Source organism: Bubalus kerabau, chromosome 21, assembly GCF_029407905.1.
Source record: "Bubalus kerabau isolate K-KA32 ecotype Philippines breed swamp buffalo chromosome 21, PCC_UOA_SB_1v2, whole genome shotgun sequence".
Classification (NCBI taxonomy): Eukaryota; Metazoa; Chordata; class Mammalia; order Artiodactyla; family Bovidae; genus Bubalus; species Bubalus kerabau.
Window position 1 is genome coordinate 44,509,432 of NC_073644.1, and position 21,428 is coordinate 44,530,859.

The window sequence follows — 21,428 nt, forward strand, 5'->3', positions numbered from 1 at the left end:
TCTCCCTGTGCGGGACAAGCTTCCAGCCCAGAAAACTGAGTCATCTTGGCCACCTGCACTCGTGTGTCCACTCGGAGCCTCTTCTATTCTGACAACTTTGCATCTTTTTTTTCTCTGGACCCAGAAACAAGTATGTTCAAGAATCCTCCAAGAATTCATCAGACGCCTTCTCCTGGTCAGAGAGCCAGTGGTCACCCGACTGAGTTCAAAACAACCTTGACCTTGGGTTTTGTTTTTGCAGATTAAAAAAAAAAAATGTGCCTTCAAAAGCACACCAGTGAAATTCTTTCGTCATACTGATAGTATTTTTGTCCTCAGCTTTGAGTCAGAGGAGGCTTGCTAAAGGGAGAAGGAAATCTATTACACAGGCTCCCCGGAGTGAAGTCCCTCGGAGTCTGTAACTGCAGACTCCGCAGTCCTCGGGGGGGGGAAATCGGGCAGTGGCACTAAGATTTTGGTGACACCGTGTATGTTCTTAAGACTTTGACTTCTGTCAGTCAGCACTACAGCCTAGAGATCTTGCAACAAAAAGCAAGAAGTTCCCAATTCCTCCTACGGATGCTCAGCGTCCTAACGTGGGTGTAGCAGCTTCCTATTAGCAGACGCTCCGGTTGTTTCTATCACAAGAGCTGCTGCAGAATGGATGCAGGCAGATCTTCAGGGCATACTGTCAGAGCGGGGATGTGGGGTCCAACCGCTACCTGCCTTCATGACGCCTTTCCCAGCAAGGGTCCTCCTGCATCCAGCAGCTCACGCCAATAGGAGTTTCCACAAGTAAGGTCTGGGGCGGGGCTGCTTATAAGGATCCCATGGCCGAGAGGGGGCTGAGTTCCCGCGGGATCCTGGGGACAGAGCGCAGGCGCAGGCGCAGTTGCTGCTTCTGCACCAGATCAAGGCGCTGGTTGCAACGTCTCTGCACACGGCTTGCCCCTGCCATCTTGAACAGAGTGTTGGGGGCGGAGCTTTTGCCGTCGTCGCCACCATTTTGCACCAGGTATCCTGTTGGAAGAGCTGCAGGGAGGCCTTTGCGCCGGGTGCCCTGGGAACGAGTGAACTAGACTCAGCGCAGAGAAAACAAGGTCAGACTATCCTTTTTTTTTTTTTTATCACCTAGGTTCTATTTTTATTCTCTGGGAATTATAAATGGGCTTTGCTGGTGACAAACCCCTTCTCTGCCCTGTGTCTCCTCCTCACTGTGTGGATGGGAGAGGGCGCTCAGGGCCTGAGTCCTTTTCGGTGAGTGCTTCCTGCCGAGAAAGAGTGTCCGGTAACATTGGGTGGAAGAGGGGAACTTCTCTTCAGGTCTGTTTGGTTGCCCACAGGCCTCGGCCTTGAGCATACTCATCCCTGGACGACCCCCATTTGTGTAACTTTTGGGGGACAAAGGAACCCAGACAGTTTAAGGTCCCTGACCCGTATATGGACAAGAGAATAATGCTCACATGTCACATTTTTCCTGAAAATGCAGGTCTCTAGGCCTTTGACCCTGATCCAATGCTTGCTGTGGGGCCTGTCTCCCTGGCCACACTTAGGTCGTTTCTCAGAAGAGAAGCTTTGGATCAGAGGGTCACAAGAGTGGTCCAGGGGTCTGTTACCCCAGGTCATGTCTCTGGAGTTTGGAGCAGAATATTAGGTCCTGCTGGGTGACAGAGTGTCCAGCAATGTGTAGGGATTAGGGATCACGTAGGTGTATACTCTGTGGCTTCACTGACTGCCCTGATGTCCAGAACTATCCAGTATTCCCCATTGGGTTTCCTTATGGGAAGAATGGGGTGTTACAAGCTGATTGGCCTGGTCTAATAAATAAGGCTCTGGTCATTTAGGGTCTGTATCACAGGGGAAATGCTCAACAGGGCATTTCTGCCAGGCATCTCTCCTGGCAGAGAGAGTACTGTTTTCTGTTGGGCTGTGTATGTCCAGGTTTTAGATGAACTATTGCAAGACCAGCTCCTTTAACTGATCCTACCTGTGCCAGGGCCCAGATCTCAGGATTCACTCCAGGGAGATGGACTTGCTCTGTTTGGGGAAGTTTGTCATCAGTCATTAACATTATCATCTCCAGCCCCTTATCTAAAGAGACAACAGTCTCCAGTTTGTCTCCCATTAGGTGGAGGGTAACCCCCCAATTTATGTAAGGTATCTTCCTAGTAGGGGTAGATGGCGTTCAGGGACGCACAGGAAGGAATGGATGCACATGTGTTCATCCAGTTCCCATCCTAGTGGTCAGTTCAGTTCAGTTCAGTCGCTCAGTCATGTCCGACTCTTTGCAGCCCCATGAATCACAGCACACCAGGCCTCCCTGTCCATCACCAATTCCCGGAGTTCACTCAAACTCACGTCCATCGAGTCGGTGATACCATCCAGCCATCTCATCCTCTGTCGTCCCCTTCTCCTCCTGCCCCCAATCCCTCCCAGCATCAGAGTGAGTCAACTCTTTGCATGAGGTGGCCAAAGTATTGGAGCTTCAGCTTTAGCATCATTCCTTCCAAAGAAATCCCAGGACTGATCTCCTTTAGAATGGACTGGTTGGATCTCCTTGCAGTCCAAGGAACTCTCAAGAGTCTTCTCCAACACCACAGTTCAAAAGCATCAATTCTTCAGCGTTCAGCTTTCTTCACAGTCCAACTTTCACATCCATACATGACCACTGGAAAAACCATAGCCTTGACTAGACAGACCTTTGTTGGCAAAGTAATGTCTCTGCTTTTGAATATGCTATCTAGGTTGGTCATAACTTTCCTTCCAAGGAGTAAGCGTCTTTTAATTTCATGGCTGCAGTCACCATCTGCAGTGATTTTGGAGCCCCCAAAAATAAAGTCTGACACTCTTTCCACTGTTTCCCCATCTATTTCCCATGAAATGATGGGACCAGATGCCATGATCTTAGTTTTCTGAATGTTGAGCTTTAAGCCAACTTTTTCACTCTCCTCTTGCACTTTCATCAAGAGACTTTTGAGTTCCTCTTCACTTTCTGCCATAAGGGTGGTGTCATCTGCATATCTGAGGTTATTGATATTTCTCCAGGCAATCTTGATTCCAGCTTGTGCTTCTTCCAGCCCAGCGTTTCTCATGATGTACGTAGTGGCTCTATAATTCCCTTTCTTAGGACTTCCCTGAAAACCCCGTAATTTTACAGTTCTTATGACTGTTCGCCTGATCTGGTGTTCAGAGCCAAAAAAATGACATTGGTGTCAACTAAGAATTCGACAGTGTTTTTGCTCCATATCAAATGTCAGCCAGGGCTCCTTAAGGGGTCATTTGGAGTGCCAGCCTGGAGTGCTGGACAGTGCCTCCTGGCTCTGTCATTCTTCATCTCTTTGGATCATTTGCTGTCAAGGGTAGTAGTTGAGATCTGCCATTTCTACCCCTTTGGGGGGATCATGAGGACATGCTCTCTTTCTGTTTACTTATGTGTACTTATGGCACACTGATTAGGTCCTGGTTTCCTTGGCTTTCTATCCCTTATTGGGGGCTGAGGTTACTCACCATGGTTAAAACGTCTCCAGACAGTTAGTCCAGATTGCCATGCTCACCGGTTGACACTGGAGGAAAATAGCCAGTAGGTGGTCTTTCCTACAGGCCTTTTTATTGTTTTCCTCTTGAGAGCCGCTCACAGGTCTCTCCAGCCCACTTCAGAGAAACTCATGCTGACCGGACAAGGTCAGGTCACTGGTCGCATGCCTACCTTGGAACCCTTTCACACTCAGGTGTCCTTGATGCTTTTTCCTGAACTTGGATTGAGTGTCCTCATTCTCTTCTGTCATGCATGCTCATTACCTGGGCTTTTTCCTGGTTTCACCTCTTGACTCACAGGGCTGCCCTTGCTCTTTCACTAAACTGGAAGTAATGATGGAGAATGCTACTGTTGACCCCGGAGGTTGGCAAGGACAACAAAAAGCTGGTGCAGCCTCTACACCATGTACAGAGGTCAAGAGGACAGCACTACGGGCGAGACCACAGGCAGGACTGCTGGGGTTCCGTCTCATCCACAAGCCCCCACTGTCCCCAGGCGTCCAGCACTGTGGGGGCCAACCAGAGGCAGCAGACAGACACACATGAGTTTCAGTCTCCGATCCCCAATGATGCCACAGTGTGACCCCCTCAGAGGGGCACAGTCCAGATGACTATGGGGTTACGCTGGGGGCACACCACACGTGGGTATGAGGTTGCTGGGCAGAGTTTCTCTGAATTCAGTCAGAGGACACCACCATTCTACCTGTCAGAGTGTACTCAGATTAGACTCAGTCATCCTTGCAGGAGCCTCCCAAAGCCACCTGGGCCAAGCCTGTAGCCTAGGCGACAGGTGCAGGCAAAAAGGCCATGACCTGTTCTATGTGGGTCACCAGAGTTCATTATTAACCGCTTTGCATCAGTCCTCAGTAAGAGTCTTCCTGCCCTGGGTTGTTTGAGCCAATAAAATGAGACAAGCTTGATTCAGAAGCAAAAGAAAGCTTTATTCTTTGATCAAAGAATGGAAAGGTGGGAGCTCGTGCTCTAAAGCAGAAGTCCCCAACCTTTTTGGCACCAGGGACTGGCTTCATGGAAGACAATTTTTCCATGGACTGTATTGGGTAGGAGGGATGGTTGTGGGATGATTTGAGCACATTACATTTATTGAGTTTGTTGAGCAAGAGGCAGAGCTCAGGCAGTAATGCAAGCGATGGGGAGCAACTGTTAATAACAGATGAAGCGTTGCTTGCTCACCTGCCATGTACCTCCTGCTGTGTAGCTCAGTTCCTAACAGGCCATGGACCAGTACCTGTCCATGGCCCTGGGGGATAGGCACCCCTGCTTTAGAGTATATGCTCTCCAAAAGGCTATAGGCAAGGCTGCTTTTTAGGATTCTTTTAAGTGAAGAGAAGAGTGGGGTTTTGCGGGTTGGGCACAGCTGTGTTGCTCGTGCTCCAGATCCAAGTGTCATGCACAGCATCTCTGCACATCTTGAATTGAAGTGCCAGGAACAGCACTTCTGCACACACTCTACCAAGTTGAGGTGTTGGTGCAGCCATTTTGTACTATAAACTTTGGTCTGAAGTACTGGGTGTGAGGCCCATGATTCCCTGTGAGCAAGTGAAATTAGATTAAGCACAAAGGAAAAGGGAAAGAAGGTTAGACTTTATTTTATTGCCCATATTCTATTTTTATTCCTCAAGAATTGTTCATGGACTTTGCCAGTGACAATACCTTCATTTTTAGCCATAAGAGTAGAGTGACAAGTTGTTGACAAAGATAATTACAGTAATCCTTCTTATCTCTGTATGCACATCCTTTTGCCATGGAGCTTGGCCACTCCTGTCTCCCAAGAAATTCATTTCCCCACTCTTGGAACTGGGCTGGCTTGTGACTCACTTTGGCCAATATAATATGGAAAAAGGACTTCTGTGGTGGTCTGGTGGTTAAGAATCTGCTTTCCAATGCAGCAGACATGGGTTCGATCCCTGGTCAGGGAACTAGGATTCCACATGCTATAGGGCAGCTAAGCCTGCAAGCTGCAACCATTGAGTTCACAGTTAAGAGCCCACATATAGCAACTAAGACCTGACACCACAAATAAATAAATTAAAAAAAAAAAAAGAACATGGAGAAAGGACTTCTAAATCTCTTAAGTCTCAAGTTTCCAAAATCCCTGAAATGAAGACTCCCTCCTGCACATGAACGTTATGTCTGACTCCCTCCCTTTCCTCTTTGTCTCCCTCCCCCCACCCCACTTTCAGAGCCCACAGTCCTCCAGGTAAAGAAGCCTGAGCTAACAACCTCTATGTCAGTTGAGACCAGCCAACAGCCAGTACACATGAGGAAGGCCAAGTGGAACTGGCAGATGATTACAGCCACGTGTATGACTCGAAGCGAGAGCAGGAATGTCAAGCTAAGTCATCCCAGTCACCAGCCCAAGGACCAACTGCTGTGTGAAAGTACTCATTTTTGAGAAGATTTATCATGTAACAGTAGACCACTGATGCCTCAGGAAGTAGTTTCTCTCAGAAAGACTGAAACAATGAACAGTATGTTCACCCTGCAAGCCCATAATATCTTTTAACACAGTCTGTGGACTCAGTTCCCTGAGCAAGTGCAGTTGGGCTTGTATTGGATTTAGCAGTAGGTGTTGGGTATTGTAGCTGTTCAGATAGACCTTAACCCTGACTACACTACAAGCCTGGCTGGCCATAAGCAGTCCCACTTCCAGAAAGACAGCAGGCTGCTTAGTGTCTGTCTGAGTGGTGGCCTTTTGAGAGATTCTCTGCACAAGGTGTCACATGTCACTCATGGATGCTTTCCATTGTTAAAAGGAAAAAAAAATCTATTCTTCAGAAAGCTGAGTGCCAAAGAATTGATGCTTTTGAACTGTGGTGTCAGAGAAGACTCTTGAGAGTCCCTTGGACAGCAAGGAGATTCAACTAGGCCATCCTAAAGGAAATCAGTCCTGAATATTCATTAAAAGGACTGATGCTGAAGCTGAAAAAGGAGAGTGAAAAAGTTGGCTTAAAGCTCAACATTCAGAGAACTAATATCATGGCATCCGGTCCCATCACTTCATGGGAAATATATGGGGAAACAGTGGAAACAGTGGCTGACTTTATTTTTCTAGGCTCCAAAATCACTGCAGATGGTGATTGCAGCCATGAAATTAAGACACTTACTCCTTAGAAGGAAAGTTATAACCAACCTAGACAGCATATTAAAAAGCAGAGACATCACTTTGTTGACAAAGGTTCGTTTAGTCAAGGCTATGGTTTTTCCTGTGGTCATGTATGGATGTGAGAGTTGGACTGTGAAGAAAGCTGAGCGCTGAAGAATTGATGTTTTTGAACTGTGGTGTTGGAGAAGACTCTTGAGAGTCTCTTGGACTGCAAGGAGATCCAACCAGTCCATCCTAAAGGAGATCAGTCCTGGGTGATCATTGGAAGGACTGATGTTGAAGCTGAAACTCCAATACTTTGGCCACCTGATGCGAAGAGCTGACTCATTTGAAAAGACCCTGATGCTGGAAAAAATTGAAGGCAGGAGGAGAAGGGGACAACAGAGGATGAGATGGTTGGGTGGTATCACTGACTCAATGGACATGAGTTTGAGTAAGCTCCAGGAGTTGGTGATGGACAGGGAAGCCTGGCATACTGCAGTCCATGGGGTTGCAAAGGCTCGGACACAACTGAGCAACTGAACTGAACTGAACTGAACTGAATGTTCTTCCCAGTTCAAGGAAGGGAAATGAGTCTGAGACTGCCCTGGTTAGCTTCACATGGCAAAGGAAAGGATACATTTGATCTCAGTGAACCAGAACACCAGATTTTTCAAAGTCAAGAAAATCAACTTAATGTGTTGCAATTGGCATTTTTAAAAAAGGTATTTGTACACTCATGTTCACTGCAGTGTTATTCACAACAGCCCAGAGATGGAAGCAATCCAAGTGTTCATCGATGAATGGATAAACAAAATGTGTTTATACATACAATGGAATATTATTCGGCTTTGAAAGGATGGAAATTCTGGCATGGGTACAACATGGATGAACCTTGAGGACGTTTGTGAAATAAGCCTTTCACACACAAAAAAGCAAAACCTACTTGTATGAGAAATCTATAGAGTACTCAAATTCATAGACACAGAGAGTAGAAAGGTAGTTACCAGGAGCTGGGGTTGAGGGGAAGAGGATTATTGTTTAATTGGGACAGGGTTTCAGTTTGAGATGATGAAAATGCTCCAGATGGTGGTGATGATTCCACAACAGTGTGAATGTACTTAATATCACAGAACTGTATGCTTAAAAATGGTGAACTTTATGCCTTGTATATTTTACCTCAGTAAAAAATCAATGAAATAGAATAAGGTACAGGTTACTTGGATGGATTCACTGTGTGAAAAGTTAACAATTTGGAGTGTGTGTGTGTGTGTGTATGTATGTGCATGTGTGTAACACATTTCTGATTGTGGTTTTTTAAAAATTGAGAAAAAATGCTAGAGGCAAGTCTCTATTTCCCATTGTTGTGGTTCTTTACGTTTTGAATTTGATATACTTTTCCCAATGGAAGTGATTTAATTTTGACATTTAGTTATTGAAGCAGAAAAATCCTTTCCCTTGGGCCTTCTCTTCATCATAATCATTTTTCTCCATCTGACTGCTCATGGTAACTAGATTTCACATGCTAGATTAGCCAGGAAATTCACGTACAGACATTCTGTCATCGTGCTCTGTGGACTGGTCATGAAAGCATTGGCGTACATTGTGCCGAGTGATTATGACATGGGATTTATGCTTCAGTGCAGAAAAACTAGAATTTCCCTAAATCTTAGAGTATAAGTTTTAATTTAAAAATTCTTTGGTGGTTATGGTCTATAAACCTCTCTTACTTGTAGGCATCTTCTCAGTAACATCCAAAACAGTGGGTTGTTCATCTCATGCATGAATGCTTCAGAGACAGTGAAGGACCCCAGTTCATTGCTAAGTAGCTTCAATTGTAGAAAGAGTAAAGAACAGTTACATCATGCACTCAGGGAGATAAACCCTTGTCAAAAAGAAGGCATGATAGAGAAAGATTTGTAATCATGTAAAAAAATTGCATGATTATTGTGTAATCATAATACAGAAAAAGAAACTTAGAGTCAAAATATTGACCTTTAATGTATGAAGACATGGATTTTTCAGTGATTTCCTACAATATACTTGAACTGGAATATTATGCACAGCACCCTAGACACTGCCCTTGGCCAGTACTCCACTGGAGCCTTAGATGTCTCCAAATTCCAAGAAATTAAAACACTTTAAAGGGTTATGTTAAATGAAATAAACCAGATAAAGACAAAGTATGTTATCACATATGTGGAATCTAAAATATACAGCAAATGAATATAACAGAACAAAAATAGACTCACAGAGAACAAATAAGAGGTTACCAGAGGGGAGAGGGAAGCAGTGAGAGGCAAGTTAGGGGTGGGTAGGTAAGAGGTACAGGCTACTATGTACAAAATAAATAAGCTACAAGGATATATTGTACTGCACAGAGAATAGCCAATATATTATGATAACTATAAATGGAGTATAACCTTTAATAATTGAATCATTTTTAAGAAAAACAGGATATTGATTTACACCAAGTCTTGGAGTATGATTTACAATATGCAGCTTTGGAAATACATACTAAATCATATGCTAAATATATTCAAATTTATGGTTACCACTATAATATTTAAATGTGATAAAAATAAGCTAACTCAAATTCTTTGTGGAATTAAGTGGGATTATTAAATTACAGATATATTTAAGTTCTGGAAGAATAAAACTTACCTGGAACCACATACACACAAATCTCCCTAATATATCTCATAACTCTTAACAAACTAATTCATCTACTTTTTGCTGGGGAAAGGTGTGGGAAATACCATTCCACCATTATTAGGAGTAAGACTGTGTATTTCAGAGAGTTCTATTTTTCCCATCTTTGTAACCTAACAGAGATATAAACTCTGGAATTCTGCCTTTGTTTCTCTGACTTCCTCTTCCCAGTCTCAAGAAAGGATCCTTAGGTTGAGATACAGGCTTTATTTTACTAAACAAATTTATAGAAATTTATTAGGAAAATTGTCTTTGATAAAGCAGCTATGATTCTGCTTTGAGGGATAAGCTGTTATGCCTCAGAAATGTGAGGAATAATGATAAAAACTGAAAGCTTTTCCCCAAAGATTAGGAACAAGGTAAGGATACTTGGTTTTGCTACTTCTGTTCAATAATACATTGGAAATTTTATCCAGAAGAAATTAAAGAAGACTTAAGCAATATAAAGACATCCCATGTTTATGCATAAGAAGACTTCATATTATTAAGGTGGCTATTGGACTGCAAGGAGATCCAATTAGTCCATCCTAAAGGAGATCAGTCCTGGGTGTTCATTGGAAGGACTCATGCTAAAGCTGAAACTCCAATACTTGGGCCACCTTATGCAGAGCTGACTCATTGGAAAAGACCCTGATGCTGGGAGGGATTGGGGGCAGGAGGCGAAGGGGATGACAGAGGATAAGATGGCTGGATGGCATCACCAACTCAATGGACATGAGTTTGGGTAAGCTCTGGGAGTTGGGGATGGACAGGGAGGCCTGGCGCGCTGCGATTCATGGGGTCACAAAGAGTTGGACACGACTGACCGACTGAATTGAACTGATACTCTATAAAGCAATCTACAGATTCCATGCAATTTATGTCAAAATTCCTGCTACCTTTCTTTGCAGAAATGGAAAAGCTGGTTCTAAATTCATACATAATTGCAAGAGACACAGAATAGGCAAAACGTCTTAAAAAGTTGAAGGACTCACACATCTCAATTTCAGAACTTACTACAAATCTACCGCAATCAAGACCATGTGGTACCGACAAGGATAGACATAAGGATCAATAAACTATAATCAAGAGTCCAGAAATAAACCTATATCTCTGTGACCAATCTGTTTTCAACAAGAGTGTCAAGATCATTCAATATGGAAATAATAGTTTGTCAGCAAATGGTCCTAGAACAACTGGATAAACTACATACAAAAGAATGAAGTTTGACACTTCTCACACCATCCACAAAAATTAATTCAAAATGGGTCAAAGACATGAATACAGAAGCTAAGACTATAAAACTCTTAGAATAAAACATAGTAAATTTTCATATTCTTGAATTTGACAATAGATTGTTAGATGCGACACCAAAATCACAAACAACAAAAGAAAAAATACATTTAAGTTCATCAAGATTAATAACTTGTGTGCATCAGAAGACAGTATCAATAAAGTGAAAGTGTGACCCACAAAATGGGAGAAAAATTTGCCGTTTATATACATGATAAGGACCTAGTGTCTAGAAGTAAAGAACTGCTATTACTTGAGGACAAAAAGACAATCAATCTAGAAACAACAAAAAACAAGGGGTGAATAGATGTTTTATCAAAGAAGACATAAAATGATGAATAAGTACATGAAAAATGTCATCCAGGAAATCAAAATCACAAGATGCCATTTCACACACTATGGGATGACTAAAATCAAATAATATCAAGTGTTGGTGAAGATACGGAAAAATTTAAACCCTTGGACATTGCTGGTGAGAATGTGAAATGAAACAGTCACTATGGAAAAGAATTTGGCAGTTCCTCAAGAAATTAAATGTAGCATTACCATATGATGCAGCAATTCCAGTCCTAGGTATATTCCCCAAAGAATTGAAAGAGAAGTGGACATAAAAACTTGAACACAAAATGTTCATAGCAGCAGTCTTCATTATAGCCAATAAATGGAAACAGCCCAAACATCCTTCGATAAGCAGTTTGGTACATCGACACAATGAAATGAAGCTATAAAAAGAAATGAAGCACTGTACATGGTATAGCACTGAACCGGGAAAACAGTGCTAAGTAAAAGAAACCAATCACAAAAGATTACACATTGTATGATTCTACGCATGTGAAGTATACAAAAGAGGGCAATCTTCAGAGACAGAAAGCAGGTTAGTGGTTGCCAGAGGCTGGAGGAAGGGGACTGCTTAATGGATATGGGGTTTCTTTTAGTGAGGTGAGAAAAATGTTCTGGAGCCAGTTAGTGTTGATGGTCACACAACATTGTGAGTGTACTAAAATCCACTATTTGTTACACTTTAATGGTTAAGTGATGAATTTTATTCTATGTGAATCTCACCTTAATTTTTTTTAAGTGTGATTAAACCTGGAAAACTGTAATTTGGGGGTATGCTAATTTTGATATCTAATAGTCATAAATAATAATTCTGAGTGTTTGGTTTTGTTTCAAAATTATTCACTATTTTTATATCTTTTAAATATCCCAGCACTGTTAGAACGTATTACATTTTGTACCAAATGGTAAACCCTGAAGTTGGCGATCTATATTTGTGTCAAAAAATTAAAAACATGAACAGCAAAGAGGATTTCTTCAGTTTAAGACAGGACTAGGCTAACTACAGTCTGCTGCCTATTTTCATACAGCCCACCCTCCAAAAATTTTTTTACGTGTCTTAATACGGATAAAAGCAACAAAACAAATATTTCTTGACATAAATAAAAAACAAAAAATTAAGATTTCAATTTTATTAAAACATAGTCATGTTCATTTGGTTATGGATTGTCAGTAACTTTTCCTGCTGCATCAGCAGATTTCAATAGTTAAAGATATGAAACAGCACATAAAACACTGACCTGCTTAAACTAGCTTTCCTTCCTTAAGTAGGTTGTTGATTTGGTCTGGAGCCAAACATGTATGTCTCTAAGGTAGGCCTGTTTGTTGTCCAGTCATCAGGTTGTGTCTGACCCTTTGTGACTCCATGGACTGCAGCACACCAGGCCTTCCTGTCCCCCCATCTCCCAGAATTTTCCCAAGTTCATGCCCATTGAACTGAGGATGCCATCCAACCATCTCATCCTCTGTTGCCCTCTTCTCCTGCCTTCAATCTTTCCCAGCATCAGGGTCTTTTCAAATGAGTTGGATATTTGCATCAGGTGGCCAGAGTATTGGAGCTTCAGCTTCAGCATCAGTCCTCCCAATGAATATTCAGGGTTGATTTCCTTTAGGGTTGAGTAGTTTGATCTCCTTGCTGTTCAGGGAACTCTCAAGTGTCTTCTCCAGCATTACAGTTCAAAACAATCAGTTCTTTGGCACTCAGCCTTCCTTATGGTCCAGCTCTGACATGCAAGACTCATGTGAAACTTACCTTACTTGATTTCAAGACTGTAACTCTAATAATGAAGACAGTGTGGTACTATTGTCATAGGATAGAAATAGGAATCGACAGACCTGGAGATCTGTGGAGAAGAATATATGGTCCAGAAACAGATGCACATTTATTTGGCAAGTTGATTTTTTTTTTTTTTTTTTTTACTTTACAATATTGTATTGGTTTTGCCATACATACACATGCATCTGCCATGGGTGTACATGTGTTCCCAATCCTGAACCCACCCCCCCCACACTTGCCTCCCCATACCATCCCTCTGGGTCATCCCAGAACACCACCCCCAAGTTGATTTTCTTAAGATACTAAGGTAGTTCAGTGGGGAAAGAATAAAGTTTTCAACAATTGTTGACTATCCACTTGGATAAAAATTAACCTTCACCCTACCTCATACTATGTATTAAACTTAAAATGAGTGATAGATCTAAAAGTCAACACTGTAAGATTTCTAGAAAAAAATGTAAGAAAATTTTTGCAACCTTGTGGTAGGCAGAGATTTATTAAAACACCAAAAACTGGTTATTAAAGAAGAAAGTGACAAATTAGACTTCAACAAAAATTAAAATCTTCTGCTTTTCAAAATAAAAAAGAAAATGCAAAGATATGTTAGCAGAAGGAAATTTTTACAGAAAAGAATTCTTAACAACTCAGTAATAAGACACATAGTCCAGTTTAACATGGGTAAGATATTTAAATGAAAACTTCACCAAAGAACATACACAAATGCCAAGTGAGCCCTGGAAGTGCTGCTCCATGTCAACAGTCCTCTGAAAGCACAGGAGATGCCTCTGCATACCAGTGGGGATGTCTAATTAAAAGCTTAAAAATATCAAGGGTTGGGGTGGTTATGAGGCAACCAAAACTCCCGTTAATTGTTGGTGAATAAATAAAATAGTATAACCATGTAGGAAAACAGCTTGGCAGTTTCTTACAAAGTCAGATATACCCTTACCATGTGACCCAGTTATTCTACTTCCAGTATTTTCTCCAAGGGAAAAATAACCTGTGTTCAAAGACGTATACGGTAATGTTCACAGCAATTTCACCCATCACAGCCCAAAACAGAAAACAACTAAAGTGTCATTGGAAAACAATCCGGTAATCTCTTACCAAACTAAATTTATTCTTACCATATGATCCAGTGCTATGCTCCTTGGTATTTACCCAAAGGAGTTGAAAACTTATGTCCACATAGAAACCTGCATATGGATGTTTATAGTACCTTTATTCTAACTCTAGCTCCAATACTTTGGCTACCTGTTGCAAAGAACTGACTCATTTGAAAAGACCCTGATGCTGGGAAAGATTGAAGGTGGGAGGAAAAGGGGACAACAGAGGATGAGATGGTTGGATGACATCACCGACTCAATGGACATGAGTTTGGGTAAACTCCAGGAGTTGGTGATGGACAGGGAGGCCTGGCGTGATTCAATCCATAGGGTCACAAAGAGTCGGACATGACTGAGCAACTGAAATGAACTGAATTCATAATTGCCAAATCTAGGGAGTAATAAGATGTCCATCCTGGATGGATTAATGCACTGTGGTCCATCCAGACACTGGAATATGATTCAGCACCAAAAAGAAATGAGCTATGAAACCACAAAGAGATGTGGAGGAATCTTAAGGGTATATTACTAACTGAAAGATGACAGTCTGAAAAGGTTACATACTATATGCTTCCAATTATATGATGATCAAGAAAAGGCAAAACTATGGAGACACTGGAAAGGAGATGAGTGGAAGGAGCACAGAGGATTTTTAGGGCAGTGAAAGTGCTCTGTATGATGTTATAATGGGTACAGGTCATGTTTGTTCAAATCCATAGAATATACAATACCAGGAGTACATCCTAATGTAAACAGCGAACTTTGGATAATTATGATGTGTCGATGAAAAGGACATCTTTTTTGGGTGTTAGTTCTAAAAGGTCTTGTAGGTCTTCATAGAACCGTTCAGCTTCTTCAGTGTTACCGGTTGGGGCATAGGCTTGGATTACCGTGATATTGAATGGTTTGCCTTGGAAACGAACAGAGATCATTCTGTCGTTTTTGGAATTGCATCCAAGTACTGCATTTTGGACTCTTTGTTGACCATGATGGCTACTCCATTTCTTCTGAGGGATTCCTGCCCGCAGTAGTAGATATAATGGTCATCTGAGTTAAATTCACCCATTCCCGTCCATTTTAGTTCGCTGATTGCTAAAATATCCATGTTCACTCTTGCCATCTCCTGTTTGACCACTTCCAATTTGCCTTGATTCATGGACCTGACATTCCAGGTTCCTATGTAGTATTGCTCTTTTACAGCATCAGACCTTGCTTCTATCACCAGTCACATCCACAACTGGGTATTGTTTTTGCTTTGGCTCCATCCCTTCATTCTTTCTGGAGTTATTTCTCCACTGATCTCCAGTAGCATATTGGGCACTTACTGACCTGGGGAGTTCCTCTTTCAGTATCCTATCATTTTGCGTTTTCATACTGTTCATGGGGTTCTCAAGGCAAGAATACTGAAGTGGTTTGCCATCCCCTTTTCCAGTGGACCACATTCTATCAGACCTCTCAAGTATAAAAGAACTATACAAAAAAGAGCTTCACGACCCAGATAATCACGATGGTGTGATCACTGACCTAGAGCCAGACATCCTGGAATGTGAAGTCAAGTGGGCCTTAAAAAGCATCACTACACACAAAGGTCGTGGAGATGATGGAATTCCAGTTGAGCTATTTCAAACCCTAAAAGATGATGCTGTGAAAGTGCTGCACTCAATATGCCAGCAAATTTGGAAAGCTCAGCAGTGGCCACAGGACTTTAAAAGGTCAGTTTTCATTCCAATCCCAAAGAAAGGCAATGCCAAAGAATGCTCAAACTACTGCACAGTTGCACTCATCTCACACACTAGTAAAGTAATGCTCAAAATTCTCCAAGCCCAGCTTCAGCAATACATGAACTGTGAACTTCCAGATGTTCAAGCTGGATTTAGAAAAGGCAGAGGAACCAGAGATCAAATTGGCAACATCCGCTGGATCATGGAAAAAGCAAGAGAGTTCCAGAAAAACATCTATTTCTCCTTTATTGACTATGCCAAAGCCTTTGACTGTGTGGATCACAATAAACTGCGGGAAATTCTGAAAGAGATGGGAATACCAGACCACCTGACCTGCCTCTTGAGAAACCTGTATGCAGGTCAGGAAGCAATAGTTAGAACTGGACATGGAACAACAGACTGGTTCCAAATAGGAAAATGAGTACGTCAAGGCTGTATATTGTCACCCTGCTTATTTAACTTCTATGCAGAGTACATCATGAGAAACGCTGGACTGGAAGAAGCACAAGCTGGAATCAAGATTGCCGGGAGAAATATCAATCACCTCAGATATGCAGATGACACCACCCTTATGGCAGAAAGTGAAGAGGAATTAAAGAGTCTCTTGATGAAAGTGAAAGAGGAGAGTGAAAAAGTTGGCATAAAGCTCAACATTCAGAAAACGAAGATCATGGCATCTGGTCCCATCACTTCCTGGGAAATATATGGGGAAACAGTGTCAGACTTTATTTTGGGGGGCTCCAAAATCACTGCAGATGGTTGATTGCAGCCATGAAATTAAAAGATGCTTATTCCTTGGAAGGAAAGTTATGACCAACCTAGATAGCATATTCAAAAGCAGAGACATTACTTTGCCAACAAAGGTCCATCTAGTCAAGGCTATGGTTTTTCCAGTGGTCATGTATGGATGTGAGAGTTGTACTGTGAAGAAAGCTGAGCACTGAAGAATTGATGGTTTTGAACTGTGGTGTAGGAGAAGACTCTTGAGAGTCCCTTGGACTACAAGGAGATCCAACCAGTCCATTCTAAAGGAGATCAGTCCTGGGTGTTCATTGGAAGGGCTCATGCTAAAGCTGAAACTCCAATACTTTGGCCACCCCATGCAAAGATCTGACTCATTAGAAAAGACCCTGATGCTGGGAGGGATTGGGGTCAGGAGGAGAAGGGGACGACAGAGGATGAGATGGCTGGATGGCATCACTGACTCGACGGACATGAGTTTGAGTGAACTCCGGGAGTTGGTGATGGACAGGGAGGCCTGGCGTGCTGTGATTCATGGGGTCACAAAGAGTCGGACACGACTGAGCGACTGAACTGAACTGAATTGAACTCATGTGTCAATGCAATCAATTGTCACACATGTACCATCTGGTGGGGGGTGTTGGAAGTGGGAGTGGTGTGAATTGGTAGTGGGGGTAGAAAGTATATTGGGAAACCTGTGTACCTTAATTTTGCTGTAAACCTAAAACTTCTCTTAATAAAGCTGCACCGTATTCTTGTAGAGCAGACCAAGAATTATACTGGTTATGTTTTCTTGTAGTGGCTGTATTGGTCTGCACCACAGAATACCACAAACTGGGGGACTTGAGCCATGGAAATTCATTTTCTTACAGATTTAGAGGCATAATGTCCAAGATCAGGTGTTCTCAGGGTTGGTTTCTGGCATGGGTCTCTCCTCTGCTTACAGAAGGCCCCTTCTCTGTGTCCTTATGCGGCCTTCCCATTGAGAACACACATAAAGAAAGATGCTACAGCTGCCAAATTTGCATCTGCAAAACGTGGACTTAACATCCATCTCACAAAGTTAAGAGAATTAAATGAAATTATGTATGAAAGGGATTGGCAAAGTACCTTGAACAGAGTAAGTCCTCAATAAATGGGCATTACAAATATTGTCCCCTACAAGGAAACTCCTCAAGACATCTTTGTTTATGAATCCGAGATCTTAACAAGAACTAGGTATAAAATTGTATTGATTTATAGTCACTTCAATTTTTTCTGCTTTCTGATTAGAAATGATTTATTTAAACACAGTAGTTAACACAGTTCATTTATTTTAAATTTGCTAATGGAGAAATAAGACATGTAACACTTCAGTAAACAAATTAATTTCTTTTGATTGAAGTACAAAAATGAATCTAATTCTGCATTATCTAGACAGCTAAGGAGCTGTTCAATACATGTCACTTAGTCTTGCTCACCTAACTGCGTGGTCACAGCTGCATAAAACCTTTTTAAAATTCTATGCAAATCACAAGTTTAAAAGCATTGGTTATATGTATGCAGAAAGGCTACAAGAGAAAAAGGACTTTGCTTTACTGTACCCCAAAGAAGACTACCAGCTCTGAATATTTTACTTCAAAAGCTTCTTTCAAAATACTAAAGAAAAAAAAGTGAAAGTCAGAGGAGTGTTTTTTACTTGGAGTCTGCAGTCAAGGGCTACTCCTGCTGCCATAGCAACCGGACTGCTAGGTGGCTTTGCAAAGGAAGCATCTCACCAGACCAGCTGCCTGTGGCAGCTGCCCTCATTTGCATCTTTCTCAGTCAAGTTGCTTCCAAAATGTTTCTAGAACATCGATCTCAATTTCATGAAACCTCAGTTATAACCCCCTCTCTGTTCCTCTCTAGCACACAGCCAGTTCCACTCAACAAAATTCAAACCTTGCTCAGCTCTCCCCCTCCCTTCCTGCCCTGGTAGAAGATAGTGATTTATCATGTGATGAACCAAAGATTGCCAGTGACCTAGGAGATGGCCCTCTTGCATCTTAAAATGGAATGATGGGCAGAGACCTGTTCAGAGTTTTCATTTTGAGGCACTGCTCCCAATTATTTTAACTAAGACTGGTACTTGGAGAATGGAAGTAGGAAGGAATAGTGGTTGGGGCCTTGCGCTGTGGTTATATACACCTGTTTCCAAAGGTGCTCCCTGTCCCCTCCTCTCACCCCCGACCCCACCATGGAAAAAAAACTCTGAGGCAGAGATTTCTATACAGGAGTTTATCAGGGAGCACCACCTATGCAGGACAGGGAAGCAGGTTGGGGCAGAAGGAGAAGTTCAGCTGCAGTTCACTTGCATTAGGGGCTCAGCTGACCCTGCCAGGTGCTACGGAGCTGCTATGGCCCTTCAGGGTCAGCCTCCCTCTGTCAGGAATTTAAGTGGGCAAAATCAGTGTGTCACTGAGACCTACAGCTCAAGGTCATTAGGATTGTAGGAACTCAGAGGTCCCACAGTTTTGCTGGCACCTGGAGAACAAACCACCTGGTGGTGCAGACGGTGCTGGGCTGTGAGGGTGCAGGCAAACAGAGAACGGCGCACTCAGACGGGGCTAGGTGTGCAGTACAGTGAGGACTCCTGTTCTTGCAGGTTGCTCCAGAAGCAACTCCAGACTTCTGTCCAGCACTTTGGAGCTTGATGCTGAAGTTGTAAAGAATTACTCAAAGGTGTTCTTCCAGACAGGAAAGCCCTAGGGCCTGGGTGTTTCTATACCTACTTCCTGATCGGGAATTCCAGTTATTAATGGATAAAGCTCTGGTTTTTGTGTGCCATTCACAGTGGTCTTTTTAACATTGCTTTGAGCTTACTGTTGAATTTATTATACTGGGGATTTTTTTTTTTTTTTTCCAAAAATGAGTGCAGTTTTCCCTAAATTCATGTATACAAAAACAAGGGAAGTTGCTTGAGGGCTGACTCAAATGGTTCTACTTAAAAACACTCTTAAAAATATATAGCAAAGTTATGCTAGTACCATAGTTTTATTTTTCTTTTTTGTTTTTGAAAGTTCAAGACAAGTCCTTTATAAAGACCATAACAGTGAAGACTGGTGCACTTCAAAAAAATCACTATAAATTCAATTTTTTAATTGTATTTCACATATACAGACATAAAGTTTGGAGAAATACAACAATGAGAACTAAATTCTGTGGGTATTCACTACACTTCACACTGTTTCACTGCCACTGTGCATTGTACAAAAGAAAATGTTTTCATAACTTAGTTGATTCAAAAGTAGATGCCAATGTTTCATGTTTTTGTTTAAAAAAGTAATTTTATATAATTAAAATTTTTATACAAAAAACAAAGGTTGCTGGGTAGCTTTTGATGCATCAAGTTGGTTCAGGCCCCACTTGAAGGCTGCTAATTACTGGGATAGTTTTCCATTGCAGCCAAACAAATTCTCACAAACTCAGGACCAGGTCCTCTTCTTGAATTCACTTCTGAACTCTTTTCTGGCTTGTTCAGTTGTAGGATTGAGGTTCCTTGCTGACTGGTGGCCAGGTGTTACTCAGTCCCAGAGGTCAGTCTAATCCCTGTACATTGTCCTCTTCATCTTCAAGGCCAGCAAATGGTGTTGAATCTTCTCCTGCTTCTCTTTCTAACATCCTCTTCTGCTACCAGATGATGAAAACTCACTGAGGGCTCTTGTTAGGTTAAGTCTACCCAGATAATGTGAAATGCCGGGCTGGATGAAACACAAGCTGGAATCAAGATTGCCAGGAAAAATATTAATAACCTCAGATATGCAGATAACACCACCCTTATAGCAGAAAGTGAAGAACTGAAGAGCTGCTTCATGAAAGTGAAAGAGGAGAGTGAAAAAATTGGCTTAAAACTCAACATTCAGAAAACTAAGATCATGACATCCAGTCCCATCACTTCATGGCAATTAGATGGGAAAACAATGGAAACAGTGACAGGCTTTATTTTCCTCCTCTCTAAAATCACTGCAGGTGGTGACTGCAGCCATGAAATTAAAAGACACTTGCTCCTTGGAAGAAAAGCTATGACCAACCTAGACAGCATATTAAAAAGCAGAGACATTACTTTGCCAACAAAGGTCCGTCTAGTCAAAGGTCCATCTAGTCAAAGCCATGGTTTTCCCATTAGTCATGTAAGGATGTGAGAGTTGGGCCATAAAGAAGATTTGATGCTTTCAAATTGTGGTGCTGGAGAAGACTCTTCAGAGTCCCTTGGACTTGCAAGGAGATCAAACCAGTCAATCCTAAAGGAAATCAACCCTGAATATTCATTGGAAGGGCTGATGCTGAAGCTGAAACTCCAATATTTTGGTCACCTGATGCAAAGAACTGACTCATTGGAATAGACACTGATGCTGAGAAAGATTGAAGGTGGGAGGAGAAGGGGTAGAGGATGAGATGGTTGGATGGCATCACCAACTCGATGGACATGAGTTTGAGCAAGCTCTGGGAGTTGGTGATAGACAGGGAAGCCTGGCATGCTGCAGTCCATGGGGTTACAAAGAGTCGGACACAACTGAGCAACTGAACTGAACTGAACCCAGATAATCTCCCTTCATTAAGTACAGTTATCAACCTTAATTACATCCACAAGATCGTGTCTACCATGAAACGTAAGGTAGTCATGACAGTAAAACCAGAAATGGAAGGTCCTGGGGCCATCCTGGGACTCTGCCCTTCAGGCCCATGTAAAGGACTGAGCAGAATGTTGGAGTGACATGTGCTGTCTCCCACCCACTGGCTTCCTTTTTGAGGCTTGGAGACCAAATAAAAGCAATTTTCCTTGATTCCTGGAGGGACTGATCATGAATCTATCTACATAGGCCCAAGAAACTTTGCTTAGTGAGCAGACCCTGCATTTGTGGGGGGTTATCAGATCCTCCTGCAGACAAATTTGAGGATATGGCAGTCAGGGTCTTTGAAATGAAGACCCCCACCCCCACCTGTCAACCTGCAGGACATCTTCTGCTGAGTGAACACTTTGAACACCAGTGGGTAGAGGCACTTGTACCAAACCTTGACCGGGTTGTTGGTGCCAAATGGAAGGGAAATCTGCCTCTGCAGCACTTCCTCCCCAGTGCTCTTCCTGATAGGGAGTCCCTATGACCTTGTGGGATGGGGAAGTACAAGCA

General features: G+C 42.3%; 1 long non-coding RNA gene across 1 annotated transcript; it reads left to right on the forward strand.

The window, feature by feature from the left end:
- Positions 1–854: 854 nt before the first annotated feature.
- On the forward strand, positions 855–10,896 carry LOC129635949 (uncharacterized). The gene is made up of 2 exons (XR_008706555.1): positions 855–1,079; positions 5,715–10,896. It is a non-coding gene; the product is annotated as an uncharacterized LOC129635949 (long non-coding RNA).
- The last annotated feature ends 10,532 nt before the right edge of the window (positions 10,897–21,428 follow it).